This window comes from Crinia signifera, chromosome 6 (genome assembly GCF_055691185.1).
Source record: "Crinia signifera chromosome 6, ASM5569118v1, whole genome shotgun sequence".
Taxonomy (NCBI): Eukaryota; Metazoa; Chordata; class Amphibia; order Anura; family Myobatrachidae; genus Crinia; species Crinia signifera.
Genome location: NC_139222.1, coordinates 36,477,322 through 36,496,338, shown reverse-complemented (window position 1 = coordinate 36,496,338; position 19,017 = coordinate 36,477,322). Strand labels below are relative to the sequence as shown.

General features: G+C 50.2%; 2 protein-coding genes across 6 annotated transcripts in view; one reads left to right on the top strand and one right to left on the bottom strand.

Moving 5' to 3' along the window:
• The window catches only part of LOC146007545 (uncharacterized), a 125,112-nt gene that overhangs the window by 53,187 nt on the left and 52,908 nt on the right, over positions 1-19,017 (top strand). The window lies entirely within an intron of this gene.
• The window catches only part of LOC146007547 (glycine N-acyltransferase-like), a 53,025-nt gene that overhangs the window by 15,685 nt on the left and 18,323 nt on the right, over positions 1-19,017 (bottom strand). The window contains exon 1 of one of the 5 annotated variants that reach the window (XM_083145992.1): positions 8,651-8,728. The exons of 2 other annotated variants lie outside the window; for them this stretch is intronic. The gene's annotated coding sequence lies outside the window, so the exon portion shown is untranslated. Of the gene's footprint in view, positions 1-8,258; positions 8,481-8,650; positions 8,729-19,017 lie in introns of those variants that run through there. 2 more of the 5 variants (XM_083145994.1, XM_083145990.1) reach the window with 2 other exon arrangements.

The window sequence follows — 19,017 nt, the reverse complement described above, 5'->3', positions numbered from 1 at the left end:
CTCAATTTGCCTTATGAGAAGCTGTAAAGGAAGCTGACAACTACAAACATTTTCAATTGAGGATAATGTGCTCAGGCTAAAAGACAAGCTGAAGAACAGTATGGGACTAGCACAGACCAATCTCCACGAAGTTTAGGCCAGACAAAAGAATAGCAGACTGCAGTAGGTAATTTTCTGAATGGCAGAAGAAATCATTAGTGTTGTTAGCAGGGACGTGCAGTCAGGGGAGGCAGTGCTTCCCTTGTCATTCTGTTTAAAATCATACAAAGAACATACCTATGACACATATTCTATTTCATAAGTATTTTCTTATTATTTTAGCAATTTGTAATCTTTAAAATAGTTTACTAGTGTACAAGGCGATGAAGCAGAGGTGGGGCTTGGGGCAGGGATAAGCCATGGGCTGAAAAAGCCCATTAAAAATAAAGGCAGAAGAAGCACTTCTAGCAGTGCTTTATTGACAGGGGCTGCTGTGATTGGACAGAGGATCCAGCTGCTGTCTAATCACAGCAGGCCCTGTCAATAAACTTTTGCTTCTGGAAGACCTGCTTTGGCTCTCCCATCACCTGTACCCCAGCCCCAGCTTCCCCATCCCCATGTTGATGAGGGGTGTGGTACAGTGGTCCGACAGTCGGGATCCTGACAGTCATTAGCCCGACGTCGGGATCCCGACTGGCCGGACCCAGACAGCATGGCGAGCGCGACAAAGGGCCACCTAGGCTCCTGTCAGAAGCCGGCATGGACCACCCTGCCCGCTCCCCAGATGGCGCAGCAGGCAGAGCTGGATTAACAATGGGCCTGATGGAGCTATAGCTCCAGGCCCATTCTCCAAATAGGCCCAGCTGTGGGTCAGCGCTTTCCAACGAGACCAGCCCCGCGTCGCTAGCCCCCCGGGAACCGGAGATACTGCCAGGCAAACCTGGAACGTTTTCCCCATAAGATAACATGGGACCCGCTAATTCCGACCTCCACCCGGTTCCAACGGCTGCCAGTTCCCCCTACAGCATCACAGAAACTTGAGGTTGATCTCAGTCGAACCCAAATCGCTGGGCCTTCAATCTGATACCTGGTCCACATGGGTTCATTGGTTCTAGAGATATTGCAGGTAAAACTATTTTTTTTTTTCATTTCTGAAATGTAATTTCATGGCTGTTCATGTTGTTTGAGGGCAGATTTCTCTGGAACCAAACGGCCCAGTTTCACTGGACCAAAATCATCCGAAGGCTACATGTAAATGGGTCAGTTGGTTCCGAAGATTTAGCTGGTTGTTTAAAGTGGGGCGGGGGTGGTTTTCTCTCCCCCTCAGACCAGAAAATGCATGGACTAGGCTGGTGTAAAAGGGGCCAGTCCGAGAATGTCCCTGCAAGATCCTGGGACCATATTCGCTGCATTTTCTGGTATATAAGGGGTATTATTTCAAATAGCCGGGACATGCAGTGCTCTGAATACAGCCGGGCAGCCCCCTGTTCTCTGCTCGGCTGTTAATGGCTGTCATTTCTGCCCGGCGGCGACTGTCCCCCAGTTACCGCGGGCATGTATTCCCCCTTGGCAATAAGCATGTAATCCCACATGGCAATGAGCATGGAACCCCTGGCAATGAGCATGGAACCCCTGGCAATGAGCATGGAACCCCTGGCAATGAACATGTAGGTATGCCACACTTATGTAGCATCATTTTTAATAGGCATTATGGTGTTTGGCATAATACGTAATGGATATTATGGTGTGAGGCTTAACATGTAATGAGCATTATGGTGTAAATTTTTAATGTGCGCCTTTGGCGAGCAATGCCCCTATTTATGAAGCATATTGTGCATTATTGCTCAATCTGTTTGGTATAGTGCAGGCATGTCCAAACTATGGCCCTCCAGCTGTGAAACTACAAGTCCCATCATGCATTGCCACAGTTTTGCAATTAGGGAATGCTAAAACTATGTCAAGGCATGCTAGGATGTGTAGTTTCACAACAGCTGGAGGGCCACTGTTTGGACATGCCTGGTATAGTGTGTATTTTGGCTCAATCCATGTGGCAAAATGTGAATTTTGCCTTAATCTGTGTGGCATAACGTGAATTTTTGCTCAATCGGTGTGAATTTTGTCTCATTCCATGTGGCATAATGTGTAAGAAGCAAGTACAGTATAAGGGTGTTACTATTGTGTTGCATGATTTGTATAAGGGGTATATGGTGTGGTAAACTTAGGTGACCACATAAAAGACATACTGTCTACCAAGTTTCGGTTTTCAGTATTTTTTTATGACTGGAGTGCCATCTCACCCTGCAAGTATCTTAGGCCATCGGCGTCATGTGGGTGCACCTTTGGAGTGCACCCGCCAATATATCTCCCTACATTTTTCTTATGCCAGCCCCCTGCATTTTCCAGGTATATATAATTATTTGAAAGTATTTACACAAATAGAGATACACCCATGAGCAGACCACCCAAACAGAACACTGGTCACGTCCCCCACATTATTAGATGCTGGCCACAACCCCTATTATTGCGCATAATAGGCCCTTGATAATTTTCAGCTCCAGGCCCATTTAGACCTTAATCTGGCTCTGGCAGCAGGTACCCCCTTTGCACGGGGGGTGAGGGGCGAACTGCAAATGCCTAGACCTTCCTAGTGGTAGCGCCGGCCCTGTATATGCTGCACAGAGACATAAAGCAAAATAACTCCCCCAAATGTAACTCTCTCTGCACATGTTACATCAGCCCCACCTGCAGTGCAGCATGATTTTGTCCATTAGAGGGAGAATTTGCTTTTGCAAGGGAACCAGAATCAGGCCCATGCAGGACACCAGACAGGACAGAGCACACAGAATGACACGCAGGACACCAGCCAGGACAGAGCACGCAGAATGACATGCAGGACACCAGACAGGACACTGCACACAGAATGACATGCAGGACACCAGACAGGACACTGCACACAGAATGACATGCAGGACACCAGCATACCTCCCAACACTCACGATTTCAGCGGGAAAGTCCCGATTACCGGGTCCTGTCCCGCTGTCCCACCCGCGGCCGGAGGTGTCCCGCTGCGGGGGGCAGTTAGGAGCCCCCCATTTAACAGAATAGACGCTGTGCGCATGCGCACAGCGTCTATTCCCGGCCGAAAACGGGGATGCAGCTCATTTGCATAAGCCGCGCCCCTCATTTACATAGGCCGTGCCCCTTTTTGGACACTTGCGCGGCTTCGCCGCGCGAGTGTCCCTATTTCTGCAGCTACAAAGTTGGGAGGTATGCACCAGACAGGACACTGCACACAGAATGACATGCAGGACACCAGACAGGATACTGCACACAGAATGACACACAGGACACCAGACAGGACACTGCACACAGAATGACATGCAGGACACCAGACAGGACACTGCACCTAGTATGACATGCAGGACACCAGGCAGGACAGAGCACACAGAATGACATGCAGGACACCAGACAGGACACTGCACACAGAATGACATGCAGGACACCAGACAGGACACTGCACACAGAATGACATGCAGGACACCAGACAGGACAGAGCACACAGAATGACATGCAGGACACCAGACAGGACACTGCACACAGAATGACATGCAGGACACCAGACAGGACAGTGCACACAGAATGACATGCAGGACACCAGACAGGACACTGCACACAGAATAACATGCAGGACACCAGACAGGACACTGCACACAGAATAACATGCAGGACACCAGACAGGACACTGCACCTAGGATGACATGCAGGACACCAGACAGGACACTGCACACAGAATAACATGCAGTACACCAGACAGGACACTGCACACAGAATAACATGCAGGACACCAGACAGGACACTGCACCTAGGATGACATGCAGGACACCAGACAGGACAGAGCACACAGAATGACATGCAGTACACCAGACAGGACACTGCACACAGAATAACATGCAGGACACCAGACAGGACACTGCACACAGAATGACATGCAGGACACCAGACAGGACACTGCACACAGAATGACATGCAGGACACCAGACAGGACACTGCACACAGAATGACATGCAGGACACCAGACAGGACAGAGCACACAGAATGACATGCAGTACACCAGACAGGACACTGCACACAGAATAACATGCAGGACACCAGACAGGACACTGCACACAGAATGACATGCAGGACACCAGACAGGACACTGCACACAGAATGACATGCAGGACACCAGACAGGACACTGCACACAGAATGACATGCAGAACACCAGACAGGACACTGCACACAGAATGACATGCAGGACACCAGACAGGACACTGCACACAGAATGACATGCAGGACACCAGACAGGACACTGCACACAGAATGACATGCAGGACACCAGACAGGACACTGCACACAGAATAACATGCAGGACACCAGACAGGACACTGCACCTAGGATGACATGCAGGACACCAGACAGGACACTGCACACAGAATGACATGCAGAACACCAGACAGGACACTGCACACAGAATGACATGCAGGACACCAGACAGGACACTGCACACAGAATAACATGCAGGACACCAGACAGGACACTGCACACAGAATGACATGCAGGGCACCAGACAGGACACTGCACACAGAATGACATGCAGGACACCAGACAGGACACTGCACACAGAATAACATGCAGGACACCAGACAGGACACTGCACCTAGGATGACATGCAGGACACCAGACAGGACACTGCACACAGAATGACATGCAGAACACCAGACAGGACACTGCACACAGAATGACATGCAGGACACCAGACAGGACACTGCACACAGAATGACATGCAGGACACCAGGCAGGACACTGCACACAGAATGACATGCAGGGCACCAGACAGGACACTGCACACAGAATAACATGCAGGACACCAGACAGGACACTGCACCTAGGATGACATGCAGGACACCAGACAGGACACTGCACACAGAATGACATGCAGTACACCAGACAGGACACTGCACACAGAATAACATGCAGGACACCAGACAGGACACTGCACCTAGGATGACATGCAGGACACCAGACAGGACACTGCACACAGAATGACATGCAGGACACCAGACAGGACACTGCACCTAGTATGACATGCAGGACACCAGACAGGACACTGCACACAGAATGACATGCTGGACACCAGACAGGACAGTGCACACAGAATGACATGCAGGACACCAGACAGGACACTGCACCTAGGATGACATGCTGGACACCAGACAGGACACTGCACACAGAATAACATGCAGGACACCAGACAGGACACTGCACACAGAATGACATGCAGGACACCAGACAGGACACTGCACACAGAATGACATGCAGGACACCAGACAGGACACTGCACACAGAATAACATGCAGGACACCAGACAGGACACTGCACCTAGGATGACATGCAGGACACCAGACAGGACACTGCACACAGAATGACATGCAGGACACCAGACAGGACACTGCACACAGAATGACATGCAGGACACCAGCATACCTCCCAACACTCACGATTTCAGCGGGAAAGTCCCGATTACCGGGTCCTGTCCCGCTGTCCCACCCGCGGCCGGAGGTGTCCCGCTGCGGGGGGCAGTTAGGAGCCCCCCATTTAACAGAATAGACGCTGTGCGCATGCGCACAGCGTCTATTCCCGGCCGAAAACGGGGATGCAGCTCATTTGCATAAGCCGCGCCCCTCATTTACATAGGCCGTGCCCCTTTTTGGACACTTGCGCGGCTTCGCCGCGCGAGTGTCCCTATTTCTGCAGCTACAAAGTTGGGAGGTATGCACCAGACAGGACACTGCACACAGAATGACATGCAGGACACCAGACAGGATACTGCACACAGAATGACACACAGGACACCAGACAGGACACTGCACACAGAATGACATGCAGGACACCAGACAGGACACTGCACCTAGTATGACATGCAGGACACCAGGCAGGACAGAGCACACAGAATGACATGCAGGACACCAGACAGGACACTGCACACAGAATGACATGCAGGACACCAGACAGGACACTGCACACAGAATGACATGCAGGACACCAGACAGGACAGAGCACACAGAATGACATGCAGGACACCAGACAGGACACTGCACACAGAATGACATGCAGGACACCAGACAGGACAGTGCACACAGAATGACATGCAGGACACCAGACAGGACACTGCACACAGAATAACATGCAGGACACCAGACAGGACACTGCACACAGAATAACATGCAGGACACCAGACAGGACACTGCACCTAGGATGACATGCAGGACACCAGACAGGACACTGCACACAGAATAACATGCAGTACACCAGACAGGACACTGCACACAGAATAACATGCAGGACACCAGACAGGACACTGCACCTAGGATGACATGCAGGACACCAGACAGGACAGAGCACACAGAATGACATGCAGTACACCAGACAGGACACTGCACACAGAATAACATGCAGGACACCAGACAGGACACTGCACACAGAATGACATGCAGGACACCAGACAGGACACTGCACACAGAATGACATGCAGGACACCAGACAGGACACTGCACACAGAATGACATGCAGGACACCAGACAGGACAGAGCACACAGAATGACATGCAGTACACCAGACAGGACACTGCACACAGAATAACATGCAGGACACCAGACAGGACACTGCACACAGAATGACATGCAGGACACCAGACAGGACACTGCACACAGAATGACATGCAGGACACCAGACAGGACACTGCACACAGAATGACATGCAGAACACCAGACAGGACACTGCACACAGAATGACATGCAGGACACCAGACAGGACACTGCACACAGAATGACATGCAGGACACCAGACAGGACACTGCACACAGAATGACATGCAGGACACCAGACAGGACACTGCACACAGAATAACATGCAGGACACCAGACAGGACACTGCACCTAGGATGACATGCAGGACACCAGACAGGACACTGCACACAGAATGACATGCAGAACACCAGACAGGACACTGCACACAGAATGACATGCAGGACACCAGACAGGACACTGCACACAGAATAACATGCAGGACACCAGACAGGACACTGCACACAGAATGACATGCAGGGCACCAGACAGGACACTGCACACAGAATGACATGCAGGACACCAGACAGGACACTGCACACAGAATAACATGCAGGACACCAGACAGGACACTGCACCTAGGATGACATGCAGGACACCAGACAGGACACTGCACACAGAATGACATGCAGAACACCAGACAGGACACTGCACACAGAATGACATGCAGGACACCAGACAGGACACTGCACACAGAATGACATGCAGGACACCAGGCAGGACACTGCACACAGAATGACATGCAGGGCACCAGACAGGACACTGCACACAGAATAACATGCAGGACACCAGACAGGACACTGCACCTAGGATGACATGCAGGACACCAGACAGGACACTGCACACAGAATGACATGCAGTACACCAGACAGGACACTGCACACAGAATAACATGCAGGACACCAGACAGGACACTGCACCTAGGATGACATGCAGGACACCAGACAGGACACTGCACACAGAATGACATGCAGGACACCAGACAGGACACTGCACCTAGTATGACATGCAGGACACCAGACAGGACACTGCACACAGAATGACATGCTGGACACCAGACAGGACAGTGCACACAGAATGACATGCAGGACACCAGACAGGACACTGCACCTAGGATGACATGCTGGACACCAGACAGGACACTGCACACAGAATAACATGCAGGACACCAGACAGGACACTGCACACAGAATGACATGCAGGACACCAGACAGGACACTGCACACAGAATGACATGCAGGACACCAGACAGGACACTGCACACAGAATGACATGCAGGACACCAGACAGGACACTGCACACAGAATAACATGCAGGACACCAGACAGGACACTGCACACAGAATGACATGCAGGACACCAGACAGGACACTGCACACAGAATGACATGCAGGACACCAGACAGGACACTGCACACAGAATGACATGCAGGACACCAGACAGGACACTGCACACAGAATGACATGCAGGACACCAGACAGGACACTGCACACAGAATGACATGCAGGACACCAGACAGGACACTGCACCTAGGATGACATACACAGCACAGTAGAAAAACATGGACATACACAGACCATACACAGACCATGACATGCATTCTATCAATCATGTTACCTGTCATCTGCAGCCCCGCACCAGGTCACTGTAATGGTGATATAGATTATATACTATCAGTGCTGATAACATGCTGTATGGGCATCTCTTGTAGTAAAACATTCGGGGAATGCTTGTAAAATATTAAACCATTTTTAGGTTTCTGAGTAGCAAACACAGTGTAATCTAAGTAAAGCAAAAGGGGAGATCAGTGCTGGTGTGTGTTCTGTAGTTACAGTTTAGCATCTATTGGAATACTGAGAATCAGTGACGTGCAGTGGTGGCTGTGTACAGTGGCACTGTCACTGCTACCACCACAACCCTCCCCTCGGCCGCTGCCGCCATTACCCTGACCACGGCCTCTGACATCGCCGCTGTGGGCTGGGTCTCTGCCCCTGCTGCCAATCGCTTACCTTGGACTCCCAGCCCTGCACGCAGTACTCACCAGGGCAGTAGAAGGGGAGAGCAGGATAAAAGAGGCACTTCTAGTAACTGAATTGACAGGGTCTGCTGTGATTGGACAGCTGCTGGATCAGCAGCCCTTTCAATGAAGCACTTCTAGAAGTGCCTCTTTTGACATTTTTTTATGGCCTTTTTTAGCCCACAGTTTAGCCCCGCCCACACTTATCGGTGCCTCCAAAACTATTTTAAATGGTACAAGTTACTAAAATAGTATAAAGAAAAGATTTGTCATAGGTATATGCGGTACTTGTGTAGTATAGCGGCGCCCCCGATGTTCATCGCACAATGTTTTTATCACATCGCACCCAATGGCATGAGATGCGATGCGACACGATTTTTGTCCCCTATGTGATGAAACATTGTATAATCACCCTAAAGCAGGGGTCGGGAACCAATGGCTCGCGAGCCAGGTGTGGCTCTTTTGATGATTGCATATGGCTCGCAGACTGCCTGATTTTTTATCCCCTTTCTATGAGGATACGCGGCTGACATCGGGGGAATGGATTGAGCCGTCAGCGCAGCGGCGGGGGGGGGGGGGGGGATGTGGGTGGAAGAGCTGATACGCCGCAGTGTGTACTGTAGGCTCTTCCAGCTACATCCCACACCCGCCGTGCTGACAGGCTGCCCGCCGCGCTGATAGGCTCCCCACCTCTGCTGACACGTGGGGAATCACTGCGCGCCACACGGGTGCTGGAGGCTTTTGGACTCTGACGGTGAGTGTAACTTACAGCAGTAAGTTTGTGCTGGGGCATTCTGTGCACTTCTATTATACTGCTGGGGGCATTATGTGTGGTATACTGCTGGGGGCATTATGTGTGGTATACTGCTGGGGGCATTATGTGTGGTATACTGCTGGGGGCATCATGTGTGGTATACTGCTGGGGGCATTATGTGTGGTATATTGCTGGGGGCATTCTGTGCACTTCTATTATACTGCTGGGGGCATTATGTGTGTGTTATACTGCTGGGGGCATTATCTGTGGTATACTGCTGGGGGCATTATGTGTGTGTTATACTGCTGGGGGCATTATGTGGGGTATACTGCTGGAGGCATTATGTGTGTTATACTGCTGGGGGCATTATGTGTGTTATACTGCTGGGGGCATTATGTGTGTTATACTGCTGGGGGCATTATCTGTGTTCCTGCTGGGGGCATTATGTGTGGTATACTGCTGGGGGCATTATGTGTGGTATACTGCTGGGGGCATTATGTGGGGTATACTGCTGGAGGCATTATGTGTGTTATACTGCTGGGGGCATTATGTGTGGTATACTGCTGGGGGCATTCTGTGCACTTCTATTATACTGCTGGGGGCATTATGTGTGTGTTATACTGCTGGGGGCATTATGTGTGGTATACTGCTGGGGGCATTATGTGGGGTATACTGCTGGGGGCATTATGTGTGTTATACTGCTCGCATTAATGGTGAGTATTATAACAACATTATTTAAAAGAATAAATTCAGAGGCGTTTTATACTGACATTTAGTTGAATTCACTTTTAAAATATATTATATGGCTCTCACTGAAATAAATTTCCAAATATTTTGCTTTCATGGCTCTCTTAGTCAAAAAGGTTCCTGACCCCTGCCCTAAAGGGTGCTTTTAAGCACCCAAATGGGTGCTTACAATGTTAAATGCACCCCCACGCCACCCCCCACCCCCCCCCCACTATAAATGTGAACCTGAAGCGAGCCCGCGTGGGGCGGCGGTACGCGTCCTCCGACCTTTTCATACCCCCTTTATCCACGTCGGCGTGGAGTTGAGAATAGAAAGTGTGGCGAGCGTAGCGAGCCACCGAGCCCGAAGCGTGGCGAGCGCAGCGAGCCCTGTGAAGGGACGCCGATACAGGTATCCGCGTCCCTTCGCTCGCTTCACAGGTATCCGCGTGCGCTCGCCACAATTTCTATTCTCAACTCCACGCCGACGTGGATAGTGGGGGTATGAAAAGGTCGGAGGACGCGTACCGCCGCCCCTCGCGGGCTTGCTGCGCTCGTCACGCTACGGGTTCACGTTTATAGTTGGGGGGTGGCGTGGGGGTGCATTTAACATTGTAAGCAGCCATTAGGGTGCTTATACAATTTTTAATCGCATCGCATTGTATGGCATTGTATGCCATATACAATGTCATACAATTTTAAAATTGTATGACATTGTACAATATCGCATCACATACCATCGCATGCCTTTTGGTATGCGATGCGATGGGCGCCGCTATAATACACAAGTACCGTATATTCTTTGTATTATTATTCGTTGAAGTATTTTAACCCCTTCACGACATATGACGTATATATACGTCATATGTCGGTTGCGGGGGAATCAAGCCAGCTCACGGAGTGAGCTGGCTTGATAGAGAGCAGGTAATGGCTGTATATTACAGCCAGGTCCCTGCTCTCACGGCCACGAGCGGCGAGTTCGCCGATCGTGGCCGTTTAACCCTTTAAGCACCGCGGGCAAAGCGCCCGCAGTGCTTAAATAGCTGATCGGAGGGGGGGCGCCCCCCTCCGGCGCCGATCGGGGCCCCCCGCAGCGAGATCGGAGGGTGCCGATCGGTTGCCATGGTAGCCAGGGGTCTAATGTAGACCCCTGTGCTGGCCGTGTATGCATACCTATTACATCCTGCCTCAGGCAGGATGTAATAGGAAGTGCATAAAATCACTACGTTCAGCCATAGAGCTCTATGGCTGAACCTAGTACAGGCGATCGCGCCCCCTAGTGGTCAAGTACACTAGGGGGCCTTGTAGTAAAAGTAAAAAAAATAAATAAATAAAGTTTAAAAAAAAAAAAAAAAAAATATTAAAAGTTCAAATCACCCCCCTTTCCCCATTTCCCAAATAAAAATAAATAAAAAATAAAAAAATAAACATATTTGGTATCGCCGCGTTCCTAAAAGTCCGATCTATTAAAATATAACATTAGTTACCCCGCACGGTTAAAGGCGTAAGCGGAAAATAATCCCCAACGCCAAAACTACGTTTTTTGGTCGCATCGCCTACCCAAAAAAAAATAGCTAAAAGAGATCAGAAAGTCGCCCATATCCCATAATGGTATTAATTAAAAAGTACACTTCAGCCCGCAAAAAATGAGCCCTCACCCAGGTCCGTAGGTGGAAAAATAAAAAAGTTATAAGCCGCAGAACATGGCGACGCGACGCAAATTCGAAAAACCGTAACATATTCTATTTTTTTTTTTAGTCGTAAAACGTAACGAAAACTATAGAAGTTTGGTATCACCGGAATCGTAACGACCCATAGAATAAAGATAACCCATCATTTTAAATGAACTATGAACTCCCAAAAAACCGTAACCAGCGCAAAATTGTGGAATTGCGTTTTTTTTTCTTTTTACCCCACATTGAATTATTTCCTGATTCCACAGAATATTATACGGTATAGTAAATGGTACCATTAGAAAGTACAACTTGTCCCGCAAAAAAAAAGCCCTCATGTGTCTATATAGCCGGAAAATTAAAAAAGTTACGCTTATTTGAACGCAAGGAGGAAAAAAAAAAAATTACCTTAAAAGGCAATGTCGTGAAGGGGTTAAACAAAATTACAGGGGAAGCACTGCCTCCTCTGCCTCCCCTGACTGCACGTCCCTGCTGAGAATTTGTTGTCCCTGTACTGGTCATTTGACCCAGATGCAGCTGGGACATCAATGCTCTTGGTTGTGACTATGGGCCTGATTTAGGTGCATTTACAAAGTACATTTGCATTGCTGCACTGCAAGTGGGGCAGATGTAACGTGCAGAGAGAGTGAGATTTGGGTTATTTTGCTTCTGTGCTGATTTATTTTTACACTGCAATTTAAGTACACACCTCACCCAAATGTAACTCTCTCTGCACATGTTACATCTGCCCCACCTGCACATGGGTTTTGTCCATTAGCAAACCAAATTTGCTTTTGTGAATGAAACTGAATCAGGCCCTATATATCCAGGGATGCCCACTTCTAGGTTGCCCTCAGGAGAGGGCGGCCAGCTACAGGAAGCAGGGAGCGGTGTGTTACACAAAAAGGGAAGGGGCTGAGATAAACAACAGTGCCCAGAGTGGAGGGGTGTTTCAATTTGTACCAGCTGGACACCATTTAAAGGACTGACTCTACCAGCTATTGGGCCTGATTCAGACCTGATCTCTGGTCTGCGATAGGTTTGTCCACTTTCAAGATTATTACACTGATTTATATCAATCTTTCCTGGTGGGAGGGGCTTCGGGAGCTCCTGTTCTCAGCAGACCAACTTCCACTTTGACCCAAGACCAATGAGATATGCGGTCAGGGGATGTCTAACATAAGCTATTAGCATAATAATCCCCCTGCAGTGGCAAACGCAGGATTTTCAGAAGGGGGTTTCCAGAGGGGCGGAGCAAAGCACGGAGATGGACACTTAGGTGACCCACTATATGCCGGGTCAGTTTAAGTATTATAGATAGACCAAATGTATATGAATAATAATAATAATATATATACATACAGGGGCATCAACAGCAGTGTAGACCCCTGTGCATAGCAATGCATTGGGGCACCTACCGATCCTCCAGCGGTAGGGGTGGGGGAAGCTTTGATGTCCCGCGGGTGGTAGGGGGTATTATATCAACTGCTCAGCATGTAGGGCCAGGGTCAGTAATCTCCACTAATTACCCCTTTACTGCACAGATGGTGGGAGAAGGGGGCATTGGGCTGAATGAAGGGGACCTAATACATAACTTCCAGGGTGGTAGAGGATGTTTAATATGCAGAGGAGGGTGTATAGTGGAGTGGGCTTATTATTCATAATTTCTGGTGGGAGGACAGTTTGCTTGACTGCAGATATCTCCAGTTCCCAGAAATAGATTTCTTAGATTTTAATGGAATTAAAAACTAGAGAATCCCACCTACCAAATGGTATTAGGGACTAGGGGATCAGAGTACAGGAGGCAGAGCAATCTGCCAACCAGTATCTAAAACTACATACCAGGTGTGTGGAGCTGGAGCAGTAACCAGCTGCCGGAAGGCTGATATCTCTGGTTATCTCTGGAGACAAGCTTCTAGTGTCCCTCAAAGAGGGAGAGTCCCAGCTTTTGGAATATACCCTCAGAAAAACTCTAAGTCAGACAGAACCTGAAATATCTGACTGGGAAGAGCAATTAACAGGCTTGGATGGGGACCACTGCTTTGAAGTCAGATATCTCCGGTTCCCAAGGGCCGATTTTTAAAATTCTTATACCCATGGAAAGAGGAGACCCTCAGCTTTCAGGCTAATGCCCTTAGACTCCTGGGGGGGGGGGGGTTCTGGGTACTCAGAAACCCCCCCTGCGTGCGCTACTGCCCTGACCCAATGGTTTCCCAGGCTCTTATTACAAGATATGAAAACAAAATGCCGCCCTTCTGGAGTTACATAATAAGCTATTATAGGGTTACCCTACATTTCCGTACTTTATGGAAGCATATACGACACTTATACTAGAACCGTGTGACGACACTCTTTTAGCAGAACCATATAGCCCAATATCCCTCTTAAATACAGACTTTATATTAGCCATATTAATGCTACAAATAATATTTTGTTTTATTTATTACCCTCACATCAGACTGTGTGTATGGAAGACACTCGGGAGGGGGGGGGGGTAATTCAGACCTGATAGCACAGCTGTGAATTCACATGAGTACAGATAGTAGTCCGCATGCCTGAGGTGATCCTGTGATAAAAATCCTGCTAATTCTTTTTTTATGCTGGCCATGCACAACTTGATTGACAGGATCTTTTGTGGGTGGTAACCACCGTTTTCTGGGAGTGTCAGGGAAAACACAGGCGTGCCCGGGCATTTGATCTCTCGCCCCATTGCAGCCGTGGAGTAAGTCCTGGGCTACACACACACACTGCAGCGCACACATGGGAAATCATGAGATGGTGAGCGGATTGCAATTGGATTTGCAGCGAATCGCTGATCCAGCTAATTATCCCAAGCCGTGCTAAGCAATTCGCAGACCTGCACGAGGCCGGATTTTACTCTGGCCGGGCGGCGTATGCCTGATCGCAGGGCTCTGCAATTTATCAGAGTAGCTATCAGGTCTGAATAACCCCCTCTATCAAGGAGATTCGTATGGCTGGTAACTAGTATGATCTATTACCATGCACATAATAAGCGTGGATGTATGATCTCCTTTCTCAACTAAGGGGGTGATTCTGATTTATTCGGACGGGGCTGATGTTTGGGGCTCTACGCATGCGCATGGTATATGGTATATTATGCAGTTCCCTTTTGCGAATGGTTTCGGTGACTTGCATGGCTGCCTCCCTCCTCGCTTGACTTACCATAACTTGGGTCCTGCTCCCCCATCTCCTCTTCCACTGAGTTGCAGCTGGGAGGTCTCGGAGCGCAGGCTTCTTCAACTCAGTATGCCAATTAAAATGCAGCACCGGCTGGTGAGCCAATCAGAGCTTGCATACCAGCAGCCGCTCTGATTGGCTGCCTGTATGCAAGCTTTGATTGTCTCCAAAGCCGGTGCAGCATTTTAATTGGCCGCCGGCATCCTAGGTTTCATAAACCTGCGCTCTGGGACCTGCTTTGTTCAGCGCACTGAGCGCAGCGCAGCAGAGGCAGCCAAGGGGGTTCCAGTGGGCAAAATGAGCTGCCCATGTCCTTCTAGAGGCTAGGGCATGGGACAGCTGTACCCATAGCACCCCCCTATTGGCGGCCCTGGCGACTTGCATAGTTGCCAAGCCATTCGTAAGGATCGTGGTGGCCCGGGTGGATGGCGCCAGGGACTGGGGTCACCCATGGAACGCCCAGCGTTGGGTACGCAGGTGTTGGGTACGCCTGGGTACCGATGCCGGCCGGGGGTGGGCAGCTGACATCACAGGAAGTTCCCACTGACTTTTATTTGTGAAGGCAGGAGAACTCATTTGATGGTTGGCGACCATCGAATGCAGAGGCGTACCTAGATATTCGTAGGCCCCATAGCAAAAAATTTTAAGGGCCCCCTATTTAGCAACTGATGGTGATAAATGTATGTAAAACATCTTTGTTAGCAAAATCACCGTCTAAATGCCTTTTGCCAAACCCTCTAACAAAACAGAATTCTTTCCAACATAATATAACCCGCATGGGCAACCGGGCATAGCAAAATACAAATGACAAATGATGACGAGGGTCACGCCAAGCAGCGGTGTATTCTCATTTTCCTCCCACTACGGGGATGTGCAAAGTCCTTTCCAGACAACATTCCATTACAGGTCATGCACCCTATGCACCGTCCTGTTGTCCTTCTGAAAATGCAGCGTGGGTCTCAGTAACGTCTGTCTGCTGCTGCGGAGACCATTACTGAGGGGCATTGCTAAAGAGCACTACCAAGTCGCTGGGGTGGGAGACTACTTGGGGGCTGCTGTGAGACTACTAAGGGGCCCCCAAGTAGCCCTTTAGCAATGCCCCTTAGTAATAATCTCCACCCCACTCTGATGATAACGCCAGCACCCCTGTATTGCCGACACCGCCGACATGCCCTATCACAGTAAGGGGGACATTTACTAAGATGGGATGTTGCTATGGGAAACCAATCAGAATCAACTTCTTATTTAATTAGCACCCTCTAGAACCTTGATGGCTAACCTTGACATTCCAGCTGTTGAACTACACATCCCAGCATGCTCTGCTTCAGTTTTGCTATTTGGCCATGCTAAATCTGATGCAGAGCTTGCTGGGATGTGTAGTTCAACAACAGCTGGAGTGTCAAAGTTAGCCATCAAGGCTCTAGAAGATAATAGACAGGATCTGATTGGTATCCCATAGCAACATCCCATGGAAAAAGAACTACCTTCTTAGTAAATTTCGCCCTAAGTGTACTATTGGTATATCCGACCCATACCTTATCTAACCTGCACTGTATCCAACCCACTATATCCTGTACTGTATCCAACCCACTATATCCTGCACTGCATTCAACCTGCTCTATATCCCACGCTGTGTCAAACCTGCTCTACAGTATATATTGCACTGTATCCAACCTGCTCTATATCCCACACTGTATCCAACACACACTATGTCCAACCCATTCTGTATCCCTCATTGTATCCGACCGGCACTGTGTTTGGAACACAGCGAACAGCAGATCCGGGCATAGGCATATTTATAAAAATATTTGAATCATTTATTCTCAGGGCCGGTGCCACCACTAGGCAGCCTTAGGCATTTGCCTAGGGCGCCGGCCACTGGAGGGTGGAAGAAAGGAGCAGGAGGTCCCGTCCCCCCATGGAGGTAAGCAACTCTACCCCCCCATCCCCGAACCCCCCCCCCCCCCCAGTGCGATGCGGTGGGGCCCACCCAGCATCACCCGGCACCATCTCCCCATGTTGCGATGCAGCAGTGGCCACATCAAACCCCCTTACCTGATGGAGGTGACCGCGCTGATCCCCCCCTCTCCCCTCCCTGCAATGCCCGGGCTGTACATCACCTCACCCGGCACCCTCCGTCCCCTCCTCCGTGAGGGGAGGGGACGGAGGGTGCCGGGTGAGGTGATGTACAGCCCTGGCATTGCAGGGAGGGGAGAGGAGAGGGGGGGGATCAGCGCGGTCACCTCCGCTCCATCGGGGGGGGCGCACGACGGGGGCGGCGACGGCCGCACCCCCCCCCCCCCGCACGAAGCGATGGCAGCGCCGGGGCGGGTGAGCACCGGGGCGTCCCCCACCGGCCCTGTTTATTCTGCTGCTTTTGGGTCATATTAGTATTGTTGCTATAGAAGTGTATAGGGTGGCCAATCCCGGGATTTGGCCCCGGGATTTCGGGATTGTACAGTCTATTGCCGGGCAGCGTCTGAGCACACGCTCAGACGCTGCCCGGCTGTTACCGACGCGGGGTACGGCCGAGAGGGGTCAGAAGGGGAGAGGATTCCGGTCATTCTGCCCTCTGTCACTCACTTGTTCCGTGACACTGCCTGGAGGGGAGGGGTGACGAGCGGGTTTCAGCGCCGGAGGTGCAGCGCTGTGGCCTGCGCAGCGTGACCGCGTGACCTATGGGTCACGCTGCGCAGGCCGCAGCGCTGCACCTCCGGCGCCAGAACACACTCACGGGCCACGGCCGCACACAGCATTTGTCCGGCGTCGCAGCCACCACCTGCCCCGCTCACCACTCATGGGGGACAGACGCCGCCAGCCCCGCTCCACCACTCATGGGGGACAGCCGCTGCAAGCCCCGCTCCACCACTCATGGGGGACAGCCGCCACCAGCCCGCTCCACCGCACTAAAGTAAGGGGGACAGGAGCGGTTTTCTTTTAGGGATGCCAATCCCGGGATCGAGCATTTTTCAATCCCGATTCCCGGGATTGAAAAAATGCCCCGGGATTGGCATCCCTAGAAGTGTATTTGTGGCGACTTTGTGTACTCTTCTGTACTATTCTGTTTGCATACCCTCCAACATGACCCATTCCATTAGGTACAAAATGCTCTGCTTCTGGACTTCTTCCTTAATTTAGGATTGCCTTCACCTTTGCTGGAACTCCGTTATCGTCACTGAACTAGTTCAACACAGGTGACTGCGATTATCAATTAAGGAAGAAGTCCAGAAACAGAGCATCTTGTACCTAATGGAATGGGTCATGTTGGAGGGTGTGCGTTTGGTGGTTTGGTGTCTAGTTTTATGTGTTCTGGTTTCCTAGGCATAGTGGGCAGCAGGGTGTGATTGTGTCATAGGGGTGTGTCTCTTCTTTAGGCACCATCTGATGATGTCATCAGCCCATTCTGATGATGTGAATAGGAGTCCTCCTTCTGGTGTGCTTTTCTGTTTAGGTAAGTGTTTTATTGCTTTTTGTTTATATGTGTCCACAGAATGTGCATTCCTTCATTCAGAGGAACTGCAGGAAAGTATGGTTCATTGGGTCAACCCAATTTCAGTTGACATGTATTGGGTCGACCATTGATGGTCAACAGGGCTTAGGTCGACACCTGAGATAGGTCGACATGAGTTTTTCATGTCCCCCCCCCCCCGAATGTGGACATAGTCAACATGGACACGTCAAAGTGTCTGCACACTATTTTATTCTCCCACCATGCTGTAGTGGATGATAGTACATGATATACCACCTATCGGCACATGTTGGCTCAAAATAAACGTGAAAAACTCATGATCACCTTTTGACTGTCGACCTAATGCGTTTGTTGACCTTACAGGGCACTTAAGACAGGGGGGCCCGGGTAAAGCAGGCTTGCCTACTCTCCCGGAATTGCCGGGAGGCTCCCGAAAATCTGGTTCACTTTGAGCTGTGACAGTTTTTAGCCCACAAACGGTCCACCCCACCCCCAGTCCCTATCTGCTCCTACCTCCAATCTCTGTCTTTACAGCTCCC